This window comes from Antechinus flavipes, chromosome 5 (genome assembly GCF_016432865.1).
Source record: "Antechinus flavipes isolate AdamAnt ecotype Samford, QLD, Australia chromosome 5, AdamAnt_v2, whole genome shotgun sequence".
In the NCBI taxonomy this organism is placed as follows: Eukaryota; Metazoa; Chordata; class Mammalia; order Dasyuromorphia; family Dasyuridae; genus Antechinus; species Antechinus flavipes.
In genome coordinates, this window is record NC_067402.1 from 88,219,875 (window position 1) to 88,236,935 (window position 17,061).

Below are 17,061 nucleotides of genomic sequence, written 5' to 3' on the forward strand. Positions count from 1 at the left end.
GCTACACCTCGCAAAAGAACTCTGGGAAATGAGTGTGAACCACACGTAGCATTTCCAATCCTTCTATTTTTGTCCACCTGCATTTTTGATTTCCTTCACAGGCTCATTGTACACACTTCAACAATAATACTATATGAGGATCAATTCTAATGCAAGTGGATATCTTCAGGAATGAGAAGAGCCAATTCAATTCCAATTGATCAGTGATGAAAAGAACCTGTTAAAACCATAGAAAGAACATTGGGAAATGAATGTGGACTGCTTACATTTTTGTTTTTCTTCCCAACTTATTTTTACCTTTCTAAATCCGATTTTTCTTGTGCAACAAGAAAACTGTATAAACATGTACACATATATTGTATTTAAGATATACTTTACCATGTTTAACATGTATGAGACTGCCTGCCATGTAGAGGAGGGGGTGGAGGGAGGGAAGGGAAAAGTTGGAACAGAAGTGAATGCAAGGGACAATGTTGGAAAAATTACCCATGCATAAATTCTGTCAATAAAAAGCTATAATTTAAAAAAAGGAAAAGAAATGACCAGCAGGATGATTTCAGAAAGACTTACCTAAACTGATGCTAAGTGACATGAGCAGATCTAGGAAATCATTATATATGGCAACTAGACTATATGATGATCAACTCTGATCGATGTGGCTTTCTTCAGCAATGAGATGATTCAAACTAGTTCCACTTGTGCAGTGATGAAGAAAGCCATCTATACCCAGAAAGAGAACCATGGGAACAGAGTATGGAACATAACATAGCATTCTCACTCTCTGTTATTTGTTTGCATTTTGTTTTCTTTCTCAGTTTTTCTTTTTCTTCCTTCTTGATCTGATTTTTTTATGCAAGATTACTGTATAAATATGTATACATATATTGGATTTAACACATATTTTAACATATTTAACATGTATTGGACTACCTGCCAGCTAGGGGAGAGGGTGGGGAAAAGGAGGGGAAAATTTGGAACAAAAGGTTTTGCAAGGGTCAATGTTGGAGAAATTACCCATGCATATGTTTTGTAAATGAAAAGTTTAATAAAAAAATAACTAGCTATTTTACCAAGTGTCATAAAAACATTTATTATAATATTCCTGATGTTTTAAAATTAGATTTGCTAGAAAACAGAAGGCAATAACTGTCTTAAAGGATTGATTTTGTAAAATTTATTAATACTATAAAAATTGACCTGGAGGTTGGTTTAAGAAAAAAAAATCCATTTCATAGTTAGGTAAATTTTAGATGTTTCATAAGCATATTCTTAAGCAACAAGTGAAAATACCATGAATCACTCTTGTACCTTTCTTTTTACTGTACTTTTGTATATGTAGCATTTTTTAGAAGAAATAAAAGCTTCATGTCTCATTGGAAAAAAAAGATTTCTTGGACAAAAAGGGTCATAAGTAGAAAAAGTTTGAGAAACCCTGGTCTAAGACCAGGTATAATATCTATACAATCAGTATATAAGGATCCTTGTGATAACATACTAAGTTCTAAAATGTAATATCTATAGGCCCTCATCATCTCATGCCTTAATTAATGCAATAGCCTGCTGGTTTGCTTGCCTCAAGTCTCTCCCTCTTCCAATTCATTCAGCTACTAAAGTGATTTCCCCAACACACACATCTGATCATGTCACCTTCCTCCTCAATAAACTACAAGGACTTCCTGTCATCTCCAGGAGCAAATCTAAAATGCTCTGGCATTCAAAGCCCCTCATAATCTAGCCTACTCTTATCTTTCACATCTTCTAATACCTTATTCCCCAAAACATACTCTTTAATCTAGTGAAATTGGTGTCCTGGGTGTTCCACAAAGAAGATACTCCATAGGCTCTGGACATTTTCTTTGGCTGTCCCTCTTGCTTGAAACACTCTCCCTCCCCAGCTACCTTTATTGAACTCCTTGGCTTCCTTTAAGTCCCAAGTAAATCTCACTTTCTATCTTTCCTAACCCCTCTAAATTCTTGTTCTTTCCTTCTTTTAATTATTTCCTATTTGCCCTGAATATAGCTTGCTTTGTATATAATTGTTTTCATGTTGTTTCCTCCATTAGATTGTAAACCCCATGAGGGCAGTCTCTTTTTATATCCACAGCTCTTAGCACAGTACCTTGCATATTATTGTTCAGTTGTGTCAATGTCTTCTTGACCCCATTTGGGGTTTTTTTGGCAAAGCCACTGGAATGGTTTACCATTTCCCTTTCCAGTTCATTTTACAGATAAGGAAACTGAGGAAAACAGGATTAAGTGACTTTCCCAGGGTCACACAGCTGAAGCCAAATAAGAATTCAGGTCTTCCTGACTCCAGGCCTGGGCACTCTATCCACTGACCAGTAGGAGTTAAATAATTTTTTGTTGAATAGAATTTTTTTATTTATGTTGTTAAATGTATTCAATTATATTTCAATTTGGTTTTTGCAGCATTCAAGAATGTTGTGGGATGTTTGACACCTCTGCTCTAGGCTATGCCAGGAACTAACTATAAACTCTGGCAAATCATCTAAACTGAAAAGCTTTTAAATGCCAATCAGAGAGGAAACTGGATATACAGAGCAAAGGAGCAATCTAGCTAGGTCTGGAGAGTCCCCTCACTAGAAGGCTGTCCAGAACTGATGATATAATCTAACACAATTCACAAAGTGTTATTTAATACAGAATGAAGAGGTTGTGATCTGGAAGAATGGAAGAACTATCTGTTTTAATGAAAATGACATCTCTTCCAAAGTACTGAAGTAAGGACAAATTGAACAAGGAATTTCCCCTAAAATTAGAATATTGGAAGTGAAAGAACTTGAAAGACATAGTTATAGTGCATTGAAAAGGACATAGTATTACATAATAAACTTTTGGTACCTGATATAGGATGAAAACATAAATAGATACCTCACTAAAGTCTTGAAAAATTCATGTATGATAAAGCTGTATCAGATTCAATAGAAAAAGCAAAAATGTTCCCTAACTATATCATTTATATTAATGGCAATGTTGTTTTCCTGCAAAGTGCCCTCTGGGTTTGAGCCTGTGCTCCAATTGGATTGGCTGAGTCAAGAAGAGGATTGGCAAACCGTGCTTATGACCATACTGGAATATCAGTACTTGGAATGAATGAAGTTTGCAAGCAACCTCAATAAAAAGACTAAAATTAGGGAGAAATCAGATTGTGAGATAAATGATCAATTCCCTTAAAATTGCTACATTTTGGCAGCAAAGTTGACTCAGTAGATGAAGCATTGGGCCTGGAGCCAGGAAGATATGAGTTCAAATTCTGCTTCAGATACTTAATATATGATCCTGGCCAAGTCACATAATTCCTTCATATATAAATGTGCTTATAAAATAGGTATAATAATAATAATAATACTTTCATCCTAGGGTTATTGAGGGAATCAAATGAGACAATAATCTCATTAGTACTCATTAGTATTAGTGGCTCATAATAGACACTTAATAAACGTTTGACTTCCTTTTTTCTTGATGCTGTTCTGACTTATGGATAATAAATCCTTGAATGAGCAACCAAGACTTCTTATTTATTAGAGATCCTTGAATTTGGTATTTCATGGGCACCTGGGTATCAATCTAGCTTTTCATTTTAGATTTGCTCTCTTTTTATCTAAATTGTTTTTGCTCTACCTCAGAAGGCAACTTGTATTTTTCTTCCCCTTAGCAGAGATTCAACTACTGCCTGGGTTGTATTTACACCAATATGAACAAAACATAGAACTTTGTATCCCTGCAAAGACATCATTGCTTGTGCTGAAAAACAATGAATAAGCCAGCATGGTCCTTAAATATTGTCTCTAAATTTTTTTCATGCTTTATAGTGATTGAAAAGCAATTTTGATAAAAAAAAAAAAACTTCAAATTCAGCAGATATGGTTCATTCTAAGGAACAGCATCATAAAATAAATGAAATAGATACTAATTCCAACAAAGCCTTTAAGTTGCAAACCCTTGGGCTAAACTATTGATTACCTATGACCTGTTTCTACCTCTGCTGAATAAGGAGAACACTATTAATTTTACTGACAACATTCTTGTGTTGTTTGGGAGGATTATATGCAAATTTAAGTGACAAAATGAATATGGACATTTTAAATTCTAATAATAGTTCATATTTCTAGAGTGTTTTAAGTTTTACAATGTGTTTTAGTTACAATAATACTGTGAAGCAGGTAGTGTAGCAGGTATTATCCTTCTCTTATATAAGGAGGGAAGGAGGAAAGGAGAGAGAGAGAGAGAGAGAGAGAGAGAGAGAGAATATGAATCACAGAAGTGATATTACTTGGTCATGGGTACTCAGCTAAAAATATCGCACTGAAATTCAAAAAAAGTTCTCCTAACTCCAAGTCCTATGGCTTTCCATTACACTCAATTGCTCTATTAAAGTAATACATAAAGCAGTCAGAATCAAGATAGAAAAATAGGAGGAAGGATAGTTAAACTTTAAGTCACTAATCTTTCAAACAGAAAATATCCTGACCAAATCATGATCAAGAAATCCAAGGAAAAAAATATGTTATTCCATCAGCTCAGGTTGATAGGGAAATAGAAAAAGAGATTGCTAAACATTGGAGATATTGTCTAGTTTGAGGAGCCTCTAGCACAGAAAGAAGTTGTATGTCAGCACAAGAAGTCTCAAACCCAGCCCAAAGTAGCCTATTTACTAAGCAAGGAACAAATTTAGAAGCAAGCAGCAACTGCATGGCTGTGATACCAGAAACAGAGTCTGGTCTCAATTCCAATTTTCAGCCTAGTTTGAGAGCTACAGTAGAATAACTAGTATAGAAATGCCAGACCAAAGGGGAGCCTGCAGTTCTGTCACTCAAAACCAGATGTGATTGATAATGGCTGAGTACAGGAGTAGTTTGCTCAAAATCCAATCGGGGAAGGCCAAAAGCATATTATTCATAACCAAATCCAGGTCAGAAACTTGTTAAACTCAGACCAAGAAGGTAGAAATCAGACCTTGTCCTGGATCAACCAACTGTGAAAGGACCGAAAAGCTGCAGTACCCAAGTTCAGGATGTCAAAACATCCTGAAAATTCTGAAAATACCTTTAGATGCCTTTTCCCTTCAAGTATACACTCTTAACATTAATGAGACATATATGTATAGGAAATAATGTCCCAGGCTCATACGGAAATGTTTTATTCTACTTTTCTTATTATGCCATTTCTTTAAATTCTACTACTTTGAACTAATTGTGTGGGCTGGATGACTAATAAAGATAAACACATTCTTAAGGGCATCTGAATTATGGTATTAGTAAATGCAGATTCAGAGTATCTTGAACCTATTATAGTTATTACATCATTATCAACATTCTTAGAAAAACTTGCTAGGAAAATAATTTTGAAGTTACAGAAGTTAATTTTATATTTTACATGGAAGTCAATGGCCAGTTTCTTTTTAGTTGGGTTAAAATGGAAACACATAACAATTTCAGATTGGATTCATTTATTAAAATTTTACTTTCTAGTTTCTTCTCAACAATAAGGATCTCCATATTTATGAGGAATCATAATAGGATTTAAGAACTGCTGAAAAGAGCCTTCTGCTCAATGATCTCTCTTCCCCTGGATCATAACTTGTTGGAATCCTTACTAACTGCTAAGTAATTAGAGTTAATCTAATCTTACAAGAAGTTGTTTTGGCCAGAACCTGAAACAAGGTACTAAGTAGAACTAATCAAGACAAGGCTTGTGTTCCCACCTTTACTCAAAGGACTCCACACCTTAAAGCTCTTTGGGCCAGAGAGCACTATGGGAGAAAACCCATAATCCCATTCTCTCAGAAGGTTCACATATAAGGCGAGACAGCCATTCCAGAATACATTTTTTCCTCTTGGCTGGCTGATCGCGCTAGACTCGAGAGGAACGACTCTGCTGCAGAGAACACTTTTGACGGACTTCAGTGGAACTACGCCAGAAGCCCTCTCTCCGCGGCAAATTGGTGGCTGGGCTCCCCAGAAGGAGATAAGAGAGATCTTCCATCTCTGTTGGAGGCAGAAGAAGGCAGAGGCAGAGGCTGAAGGACAGAACCTTTGGATTTGGAGACATCCGAAGGGCTCTAAGCCTCTAAACCGGCTGTCCTCTGAGAAGAACAAACTCCAACATTTGAACTCTTAACATTTGGCGCCCAAGCGTGGGAACCAAGGACCCTACTTTCACTGAAGAAGTCTCCAGTGACCAGGAACTGAGTGAGTACAACCTTTTTTGGCTGAAATGGGACAGATCCTAGGTAAAGATTCTCCATCCCCCACCCCAACCCCCCCAACCCCAGACCCACCCAAGAGTGGTGCTATAGAAAGCCTGCTTAAGCTGATAGAAGATCAAGGGCTACTTATAACGTGGGGACAGACAGCTAGACTTCTGGCTACATTAAAACGCACCTCCCCTTGGTTCTTAGAGGAAAAGCAAATCTCTCTAAAAAACTGGGCATTGGTTGGTCAACAGATCTCTGCATATAACAATGAAAACGGTCCTCGTTCAGTTTCCATTGCAGTGTTCTATTTATACAATACAATACAGATGGCCTTAAAATACCAGGATAGCCAAAAGAGGAAGCCTGAGATAAAGGAGGAAGACAAAGAACAGATTAATGGCCATATCCCCACAGGGCAGGGAGACTTAAGTGAGGCTCAAGGGTGGGGTGAATCTGAGGCAGCCTCAGCCCCACCTGAGGAGCAGGTAATTGACTCTCCTTCATCAACTCCACCCTCCGGGATGGAGGGAGGAGGGGTAGTGGGGGGGGACAGTGACAGCACCAGCATCTCCCCCCCAGCATCTAGCATCTTCCCCCCAGCATCCAGCACCTCCCCCCCAGCATCCAGCTGCTCCTTTGAGTAGATTACAAAAGGGACTAATTAAGGCCAGAGAAGAAGGGAAAAATGTATCAGAATTTCAACACCACATTTTTCCTGTAATTCAACAGTTTAATTCTTCAGGTCAAGAAAGTAGAAGATACTCACCTTTTGATATAGAAATCCTCAAAGACCTGAAAAAAGCTTGCACTCTTTATGGGGCTACATCAGCTTATGTTAAGATGCTATTACAAAATTTGTCTTTTGAAATCTTGACCCCTAATGACTGGAAATCGATAGCAAAAATATGCCTAGAACCTGGACAGAACTACTTGTGGCTTTCTGAATATAGTGAGCTCTGTAGGATACAAGCCCAACAAAATATTCAAAGTGGAGTTCATACGGCAATCACCTGTGACCTATTAACAGGTACAGGTCCTTATGCAGATGTCGCAGCACAAATTGGTTATTATGTAGCAGCATATCAGCAAATTGCTGATAATGCTATCAAAGCGTGGGCTTCTCTTCACAATAAAGACGACAAAGGGGGGCCTTCACAAAAATAACACAAGAGCCAAATGAACCCTTCGCTGACTTTGTGGGACGCTTGCAGACAGCTATCATAAGAACAAATGGAGAAAATGCAATAACAGACATCTTGATAAGGCAACTTGCTAAGGAAAATGCTAATGAGGTTTGCAGAAGAATTATACTAGGACTGCGCAAGGATGCTCCTTTAGAGGAACTCATAAGACGCTGTGCCACAGTGGGCACAGGTGCCTTTTATAGCCAGGCTATGATGCAGACTTCCCAAAATCCAAACATGAGAAGACAGAATCCCTCTTGGCAAGGGATTTCCAGAGAGACTCGTAGATGCTTTCAGTGTGGAAAAGTAGGACATCTGAAAGCTCAATGTTGGTATAGAGATAGAATGGGAAGACAAGGTGGGAGAACAAGACCCCAAACCCCATGTCCAAAATGCAACAGAGGCTTCCATTGGGCCTCAGAATGCAGACAGATTCAGGGAAACGGGATGAGGGGCCCAGCCCCAGGGCCCAAGGCAAAAAACACTTGGGGCATGATGGCAGCCAATGGTGCACCCAGAGAGTGCCTAGAAGTCCAGTACCCAGACATGACCAATCAGCCAGAAAGCCATATGATGGGAGAAGGGGATTACACAGTCAACCAGCCAGGAAGCAACCTGATGGCAGAAGGGAATTACAATTGGGGAGAATAGAGCTGTATGCAGCTGGGACAACTGAGATATCCCCTGGAGAGGTGAAATCTGTTCCTCTCCAGCCTATGGATCCCTTACCTCCAGGCACAGTAGGCTTGACCATTTCACCTCCTTGTATGTACAAAACAGTGTCCATCCACACACTGATGTGGGAAACTGGGGAATGTGTAGATAATATCCCAGTCACTAATACAGGTAGACAATGTGTGACTTATCACCCAGGAGACGTAGTAGCATCAGGTTTACTCATACAGAATCCTAATAAGCAGCCTCGTGATAGTCACCCAGGTTCTGACTCCAGACCACAAAAACCAGAAATATATTGGACAGCAGCAGTAACGGCTGACCGACCTATGCTCACTATCTATATAAATGGCCTACCATTGGAAGGATTGGTAGACACAGGTGCGGATCGTACAGTTATTAGAGGTGCCAGTTGGCCCAGTCACTGGCCAAAGATTAAAGCAGATACCTATATGTCTGGAGTAGGAGGATCAATAGCAGCTGAAGTTAGTGCTGCCCCTATGAGATGGACTTTTGAAGGCAAAACAGGAGTTTTTACTCCTTTTATAGTTGAAAAAATCCCCATCAATCTATGGGGAAGAGACGTTTTACAACAATTGGGGTTAAAAATGAGTACTTCGGTTTTTTAAGCAGGGCTGCTGTTGAAGGCCTGCCAACACTTTCACCTATTCCTATCCAATGGAAAACTGATACACCAGTGTGGATAGAACAGTGGCCCTTAAGTAGCGATAAAATTCAGGCCTTATTAGATATAGTACAGAAGCAGCTTGAACAAGGGCATTTACAACCTTCTCTAAGTCCTTGGAATTCACCAGTCTTCGTTGTAAAAAAGAAATCGGGAAAATGGAGGATGCTCACTGATTTAAGAAAAGTGAACGAACAGATGGAAACTATGGGAACTCTTCAGCCTGGACTTCCATCTCCTACTCAGCTTCCTAGAGAATGGCCTCTTTGGGTTATAGACATCAAGGATTGTTTCTATTCCATTCCTCTGGATAAGGAGGATATGAAGAGATTTGCCTTTTCGGTGCCCAGTGTCAATTTAGCTGAGCCTTATAAAAGATATGAATGGACGGTTTTGCCACAGGGTATGAAGAACAGCCCCACTATGTGTCAAATGTATGTTGCTGCTGCTCTTGCTCCAATAAGAAAAGCATTTCCAAAAGTTATGCTATTACATTATATGGATGATATATTGGGTTGTGCACCTGAGGAACAAATTCTAGAAGCATGTCTACAAAAAACCATAGAAACACTAAGATACTACAAACTTCACATCGCTACAGAAAAAATTCAAAGGCATGCTCCTTTTCAATATTTAGGATATGAAATATATCCTAAGGCACTTACACTACAAAAACTGTCTTTAAGAACAGAGAGGTTGAACACCTTAAATGATTTCCAAAAATTAATAGGAGATATCCAATGGATGCGTCCAGTATTAGGTTTAACTACCAATCAATTGCAACCCCTATATGACATTTTAAGGGGAGACACTGCTTTAAATTCACCACGCCGGCTTACAAAAGAAGCTCAAGAGACCTTGAGAGAAGTTGAACTGGCTTTATCCAATGTAGTTGAGAGAGTAACTCAAAAACCCTTGGAAATATCAGTTTTTGCTACGAAAGAAGCACCCACAGCAGTCCTTCATCAAGGAGACAGTGTGATAGAGTGGGTGAACCTCCCAGCACAACCAGAACAAAGCCTTACGCCTTACCCAGTGCTTGTGGCTAGAATTCTATTAAAGGCCATTAAGCGAGCAGTACAATTATCTGGGACAAGACCTGACAAGATATATACCTTCTATACAAATGCACAAATTAATGTATGCTGTGAAACCATCCCAGAGTGGCAGATTTTATTGGCCATGGCTCCAAATTTTGCACATGGATCTCCATTAAAGATAACCAGACTGCTGCATAATTGGCAATGGATTTTTGAGGAGGTTTCTAAGGTTCCTCTTGAAAGACCAACCATTTTTACAGATGCAGCCAAACAAAATATTTGTGCTGTATACTCTCATGATCTAACCGTAAAAAGAGTAGTCAGAACTCCTTTTCAGTCCACTCAGCAGAACGAATTATATGCGATCATGCTAGCTCTCACTTATTACCCAGGCGACATAAATATAATATCTGATTCAGCCTATTCAGTAGGTGTGGTACAAAGAATTGCCACAGCCCAAATAAAATTGGCAGCTTCTAATATATATCAGCTCTTTAAGGAACTTCAAGAGCAAGTGAGAAAGCATCCAGGAAAGATTTATATCCTGCATGTCCATTCACATAGTGGACTTCCAGGTCCTATTTTTGATGGAAATTCAAAGGCAGATAGCCTTTTAACTATGTTGGCCAGTACGCCTTTATTTCAGGAGGCCCAGGAATCCCATTCTAAATACCATCAGGCTGCTCGAGCTTTGCATTTACAGTTTGGGATTACAAGAGAAGAAGCTAGGAGCATAGTGAAAAGCTGTACAGCTTGCCTTCCCTTCCACGCTCCTACACTGCCTCCAGGGAAGAACCCTCGTGGTTTGAGACCCAATGAAATCTGGCAAATGGATGTGACTCATTATAAATCTTTTTGTCGTCTGTCTTTTATCCACGTTGTGGTAGACACCTTTTCAGGATTCATTTTTGCCATACCAGCAGCAAAAGAGACAGCCCGAGTGGTCACTGAATTCCTCATTCAAGCATTCGCAATTATGGGTGTGCCACAAGAAATAAAAACAGATAATGGACCGGCATATACCTCCAAACATTTTGAACACTTTTGTGCACAGTATAAGATTCTACACACTACTGGCATACCCTTTAATCCTCAAGGTCAAGCAATAGTAGAAAGAAGAAACAGAGACATTAAGACACTCCTCCAAAAACAAAAGAAAGGGGGAGCCACGGGTAACCCTAGAGAACTTCTAAATTTAGTTCTCTATACCATTAATTTTTTAATCTTTGATAAAGATGCACTGGCTCCAGCAGACAGGTTTTATAACCCACCAGAAGAGCAGTGTCCAGTGCGAGCAGCTCCACTATCTTTAGATAATTGCCAGGTGATGTGGAGAGACCCAGAAAGTGGTGAATGGAAGGGACCAGATAGGCTAACTGCTTGGGGGAGAGGATTTGCTTGCATCTCTACAGGTGGAGAAGGAATCAGATGGGTGCCTACGAGCCGCATTCGCCTTGTCCATCGTAGAAAGATGGAGCAGACCCTTGAAACAAAGGAGAAGACCCAAGAAATATCGGGTGGTTCTGTTGCTGATTGTGCTCACAAGAATTATTAGATTCCTGGCACATGAACTAATGGACAATGGAATCCTATTGGACTGTTTCTAGGACTTATGGACATGTGTAAATTTTCAGATTGATTCTTGTTATTTGTTACATTACTACTAGCCTGTGTTATATTGCTATGTGCTCATGTAAATTATGTATAATGCCTCCCATATTGATGGATTTATGTATACCATGTATATCTGTTACAAAGTTCTGGCCCATATTGATGGATTTATGTGTACCCCCTCAGAAACCCCCTATGTTTTAAAACAAAAGAAAGGGGGGGATGTTGGAATCCTTACTAACTGCTAAGTAATTAGAGTTGATCTAATCTTACAAGAAGTTGTTTTGGCCAGAACCTGAAACAAGGTACTAAGTAGAACTAATCAAGACAAGGCTTGTGTTCCCACCTTTACTCAAAGGAGTCCACACCTTAAAGCTCTTTGGGCCAGAGAGCACTATGGGAGAAAACCCATAATCCCATTCTCTCAGAAGGTTCACATATAAGGCGAGACAGCCATTCCAGAATACATTTTTTCCTCTTGGCTGGCTGATCGCGCTAGACTCGAGAGGAACGACTCTGCTGCAGAGAACACTTTTGACGGACTTCAGTGGAGCTACGCCAGAAGCCCTCTCTCCGCGGCAAATTGGTGGCTGGGCTCCCCAGAAGGAGATAAGAGAGATCTTCCATCTCTGTTGGAGGCAGAAGAGGGCAGAGGCAGAGGCTGAAGGACAGAACCTTTGGATTTGGAGACATCCGAAGGGCTCTAAGCCTCTAAACCGGCTGTCCTCTGAGAAGAACAAACTCCAACATTTGAACTCTTAACAATAACTGATGCCTAAAATTCCACCATTCCTGATTCATTTAATTGGATTAAACATCCATCTGGTTCAACCTCCTCTTTTAAAGGACCAAGAAAGTATGTCTCAGAGAGATATTCATCGAGTAGAAGAGACAGGATTCAAATACAAATCCTCAAGTGGCTCCAAGCCCAATTGTCTGTCTGCTACACCATATTGGCCACTTGTATCTTTGTTTAAATATGCATTCTTGCTAGAGGAGGAACAGATTGAGACCTGAAAACCTTTAATGTTGATGAATTTGTCAACTCCATTTTTCCTCCATGTATAAGAGAAAAGAGAAACTGGGAAAATATTAGAACGGTAACCAGGTGGGTAAAAGAGAAGGGGATAAAGAGGTGGAGAGAAACCATTATAGAAAAAAAAAAAAAAAAACAAGGGCATTAAATATGAACTCTACTAATTTCAGACTTTTACCCAGAGCTGACCTCCTCCAAAAAATTAAATCAAGCATGAGCATGGTGATTTACCAAGCACCAAAATGCCTAACAATTAATCTATAGCAGATGAGGGAAGAGAATAAAGAAAGAGACATAAAGAAATATTCCATTTGTCCTAGTTAATAATAAGATGGCAGAAAATGAAAAAAGAGAACAGTGAGACCTAAAGAAAGAATAAATGGAACAGAAAAGGACAGTTGGCGGTTATCAAAGGCAAAGGAACATTAACTTCAAACTGAAGGGAATTGATGGCCCTGCTTAGGGTAGGTCACAATGTGCATTAAGAAGAGGTTATGCAAGCAAAGAGGAACAAAAAAAAGAAGAGTATAACTGAGAGGCTCTCCTGAGACTTGTTCAGGATGAAAGAAAATCAAGAACTGGGATGAATATAAAGGAAAAGAGCAACCTATTCAGAAGTATACCAAAAAACATCTTTTGTTAAAGTTGTTCAGGGAAGATGAAAAAAAGAAATTAACTGGGACCAAAAACAGTCCATTCAAGGAAAATGTATCTTAATAACCAGAGCCTAAACTATAATATCTTTGAGGTCAGGAATGTTGAGACAATCTCTTTGTATCCCTCCTCCTCTCTACTTCCAACATTCAAAAATTTTGCAAAATCAATTCAATTCAGCAACCATTTACTGTGTGCCCATTATGCACAATGGACTCCGATAGATGCTAGTGATACAAAGACAAAACGTGAAATCTTCCCCGTCCTCAAGGACCTCATCTTTTACTAGGAGGGAATGAATCTAGAAGTTTATGGACAAAGAAATTTAAAATAATGTGAGCATATAGAAAGTCTAACACCTAGGGAAAATCAACCTCTTTTTAGAAGAAGATCTTTAAGATTCAAGTTTTATTTCATGTCTATGTGTCCAGAAAATGTCTTCATGAATGAAATAAAGAAATTTTCCCTTCCCATCTTTCACAAAAAAAAAAAAAAGAAGGTAAGCTAAAACTCTAAAGAAGTTTAAATTACTTTTATGTCAGTTTGATAACACCTAATATTTTTATCAATGACTTAAATAAATGTGTACATGGTATTCTTATCAAATTTGCTAATACCACCAAACTAGGGAAAGAGAGTCAGGATCAAGAAACATGATTCAGAGAAACAAGATAAGATGAATATGAATTGATGCAAAATGAAAAATGGACAGAAAAACAATAATAATATGAAGAAAAACAACTTTGAAATATCTCAGAACTCTGATCAAAGTAGCAAACAATAACATTAGAAGACTAATAATGAAGTATAGTTCCCATCTCTTGATAAAGCAAATGGAATCAAGATATGGAATGAGATGTATTTTCTCAGATATGAGCAATGTGGCAATTGCTTTTTCTATACCATATACATTTGTTTCAAGATTGTGTCTCTATTCAAGAAAGGCAGAAAAGGAAATAGAAACTATCTACTTAGCATTAGAGGTCAGAATTAGGAGTAAAAGTTAGCTTTTAATAATCAAAGCTAACTAAAATTGTAATTGGTTTATGAGAGATATTGGGTTTCCCTTCTTTAGAGTTCTTGAAGCAGACTAGTTGACAAATTTACCAGGGAATATAATAAATGGGATTCTTGTGCAAATATAGATCTAAATTGCCTATACAATGTCTTCCTACATTGAGATTCTGTCTTTCTTTGTTTCTGAATAAAACATATTCCTACAAATTAATTCTGCATAGCAAAGTTTAAGGTGACCTAATTAGCCACTTCTAATATAAACTGATAAAGAGAAAGACACAGAATGTAAAAACAAAACTGGCAAATTATTGTGAATGGAATCTGACAAGCCTGATAATGAATTTTTGGTTCTAAACTGTTATTGTGCATTGAGCTGGCTCTAAGAGACTTTAAAATATTCATTTTCCAGGACTTAAATGTTTGAAATGATTATAAATGTTTGAAAGCATAGTCTCCTTCCTTCTTCATTTCTTTCTCAAATTTCTACAGAATGGATCCAAGCCAGATGCCTCTCTATGGAGAGGTTTAAGGGCTACCAGATGCCTTCTCCCTAAACAAAAAAAAAAAAAAAAAAAAAAAAAAAAAAAATCTACTGCATTGATCTACTGAACTGCTGGAAACACCTTTCATTTACATAACTTCTTAAAGGCCATGTTCCCAAGTTTTGCATATTAACTAAATTAGGTGTTTGTTGCTAACCTATGGATGGGACTGGCTTTTTCTAATCAATCCATTACCCACTGTTTCCATTGTGCAAAGCCATGAAGGAATCAGATGTGAGCATAAAGTTTTGATGGAAACAAGGGTTCAGTGTTCAAGAGGGTTCAGGAGCCTGAGTCCTGTCTTTATGGTAGAATGTCAAAATGTCACCTGAGCAGCCAAATACCAACATGAGGATTTTAGATATTTTGGAAGATCAGATTGATAATCTGGGTCAGTGGGTGGTACTTTCTTTCTACATGAGGCTTAGTCCATCTTTTCACAGACTATAATATTCAGAACCTTTGACTACTAAAAAAAATCTTAAACCTCAGAAAGTCTCACAACCTAAAGTTGTTTTTCTTGCTCCCAAATTGTCATATTAACATGATGTAACTCTTTGTTCTGAATCCTAATTTAGAAGGAGAAATATTAACATTTAAAAATAAGAATTTCTAAAAGCATTCTTTGCTCTACTCCACTGCCCTTCTAATTGTTCAGTCCCTCACTTTACATCTCACTTTAGCCAAAGATTTAGACACACCACATAAAGGTTAACTGCACATGTTATGTACATTAAAAAAAAAAGGAAAATGAACAAAACTTTTTTAATTCTATTGCAATAGACATAATTGTCTCTTATCTGTGCATCTCTTTTCCCTCCAAGATCTTCCACATAGAGAAAACCTTCAAGCTCCTACATCAGAAGTTCAAGAACAGAGAAAAGGAAAAGAGAATAATAAAACCAAAGAAAGCAAAGCTTCTTCCTGGCACACTGGAATTGTATAAGTCTTCATGCACTCAAGTTCAAATGTCTATGTGTCTCATCTGTTTCCAGTTGTTCCAGCATCCCTTTATCTCTTAGATGATCTTTACTTTGGGCAATTTCTACCATTGTAAATTGTCTCTCGACCCCAAGAAGTTCCAATGCTAGAGAAGAGACCATTTTCTAATTTTATCCTACCCTTTGACAAAGGAATCACCATGTTCACAAGGGAAAATCCCATTCCTAATAATATGATTTAGAAATCTGCTCTATATAGAACTCCCTGTGACTCCTTCTTTAGCCCATGATAAATTTAGAGGCAAGGAAGTAAGACAAAATGTGGCTTTATACCACAGAGGGTTTTTTTTTAATATGACAGCAGTGATAGACACAAACACACAAAAGAAAGGGACATCAAAAATAAACTTTCCCACTTCAAAAAAAAATGTCAAAAGGCTGAGCTGTTCCATGAATGAAATCGCACTAACTATAGAGATGGACAGTCAGTCCAAAATCTTGCTGATCTTTAAGCACGTATGTGGCTCATAAACATGTGGATTCCATTTCTAGAGCATGTTAAGTTTAAGAGGAGCTCACCCCACCACTACCTTCAGAAAAGGGTAGTTAAAAAAAGTATAATTGTGCCATTGTGTAGATGATAAGATTTGCTGAGGTGAAACGATTCAGTCATGGACTCAAAGATAGAAAGCATCAGCATTGGGGCTAGAACTCTGATTTCTCAATTTCAAGTTTAACATTCTTTCAATCATACTATGGTTAAGAATCATAGAGGCTCATTTCCAAAATATATAGAGAACTGACTCTAATTTATAAGAAATCAAGCCATTCTACAATTGATAAATGGTCAAAGGATATGAACAGACAATACTCGGATGAAGAAATTGAAATTATTTCTAATTATGAAAAGATGCTCCAAGTCATTATTAATCAGATAAATGTAAATTAAGAAATTTTGAGATGCCACTACACACCTCTCAGATTGGCTGGAATGACAGGAAAAGATAATGTGGAATGTTGGAGGGGATGCGGGAAAACTGGGAAACTGATACATTGTTGGTGGAATTGTGAATACATCCAATCAATCTGGAGAGCAATTTGGAACTATGCTCAAAAAGCTATCAATCTGTGCATACCCTTTGACCCAGAAGTATTACTACTGGGCTTATATCCCAAAGAGGTTTGAAAGAAGAGTAAGGACCTATATGTGCAAGAATGTTTGTGGTGGCCCTCTTTGTAGTGTCCATAAACTGGAAACTGAGTGTATGCCCATCAGTTGGAGAATGGCTGAACAAATTTTGTTATATGAATATTATAGAGTATTATTATTCTGTAAGAAATGACCAACAGGATGATTTCAGAAAGGCCTGGAGAGACTTACATGAACTGATGCTGAGTGAAATGAGCAGAACTAGGAGATCATTATATACTTCAACAACAATACTACATGATGATCAAT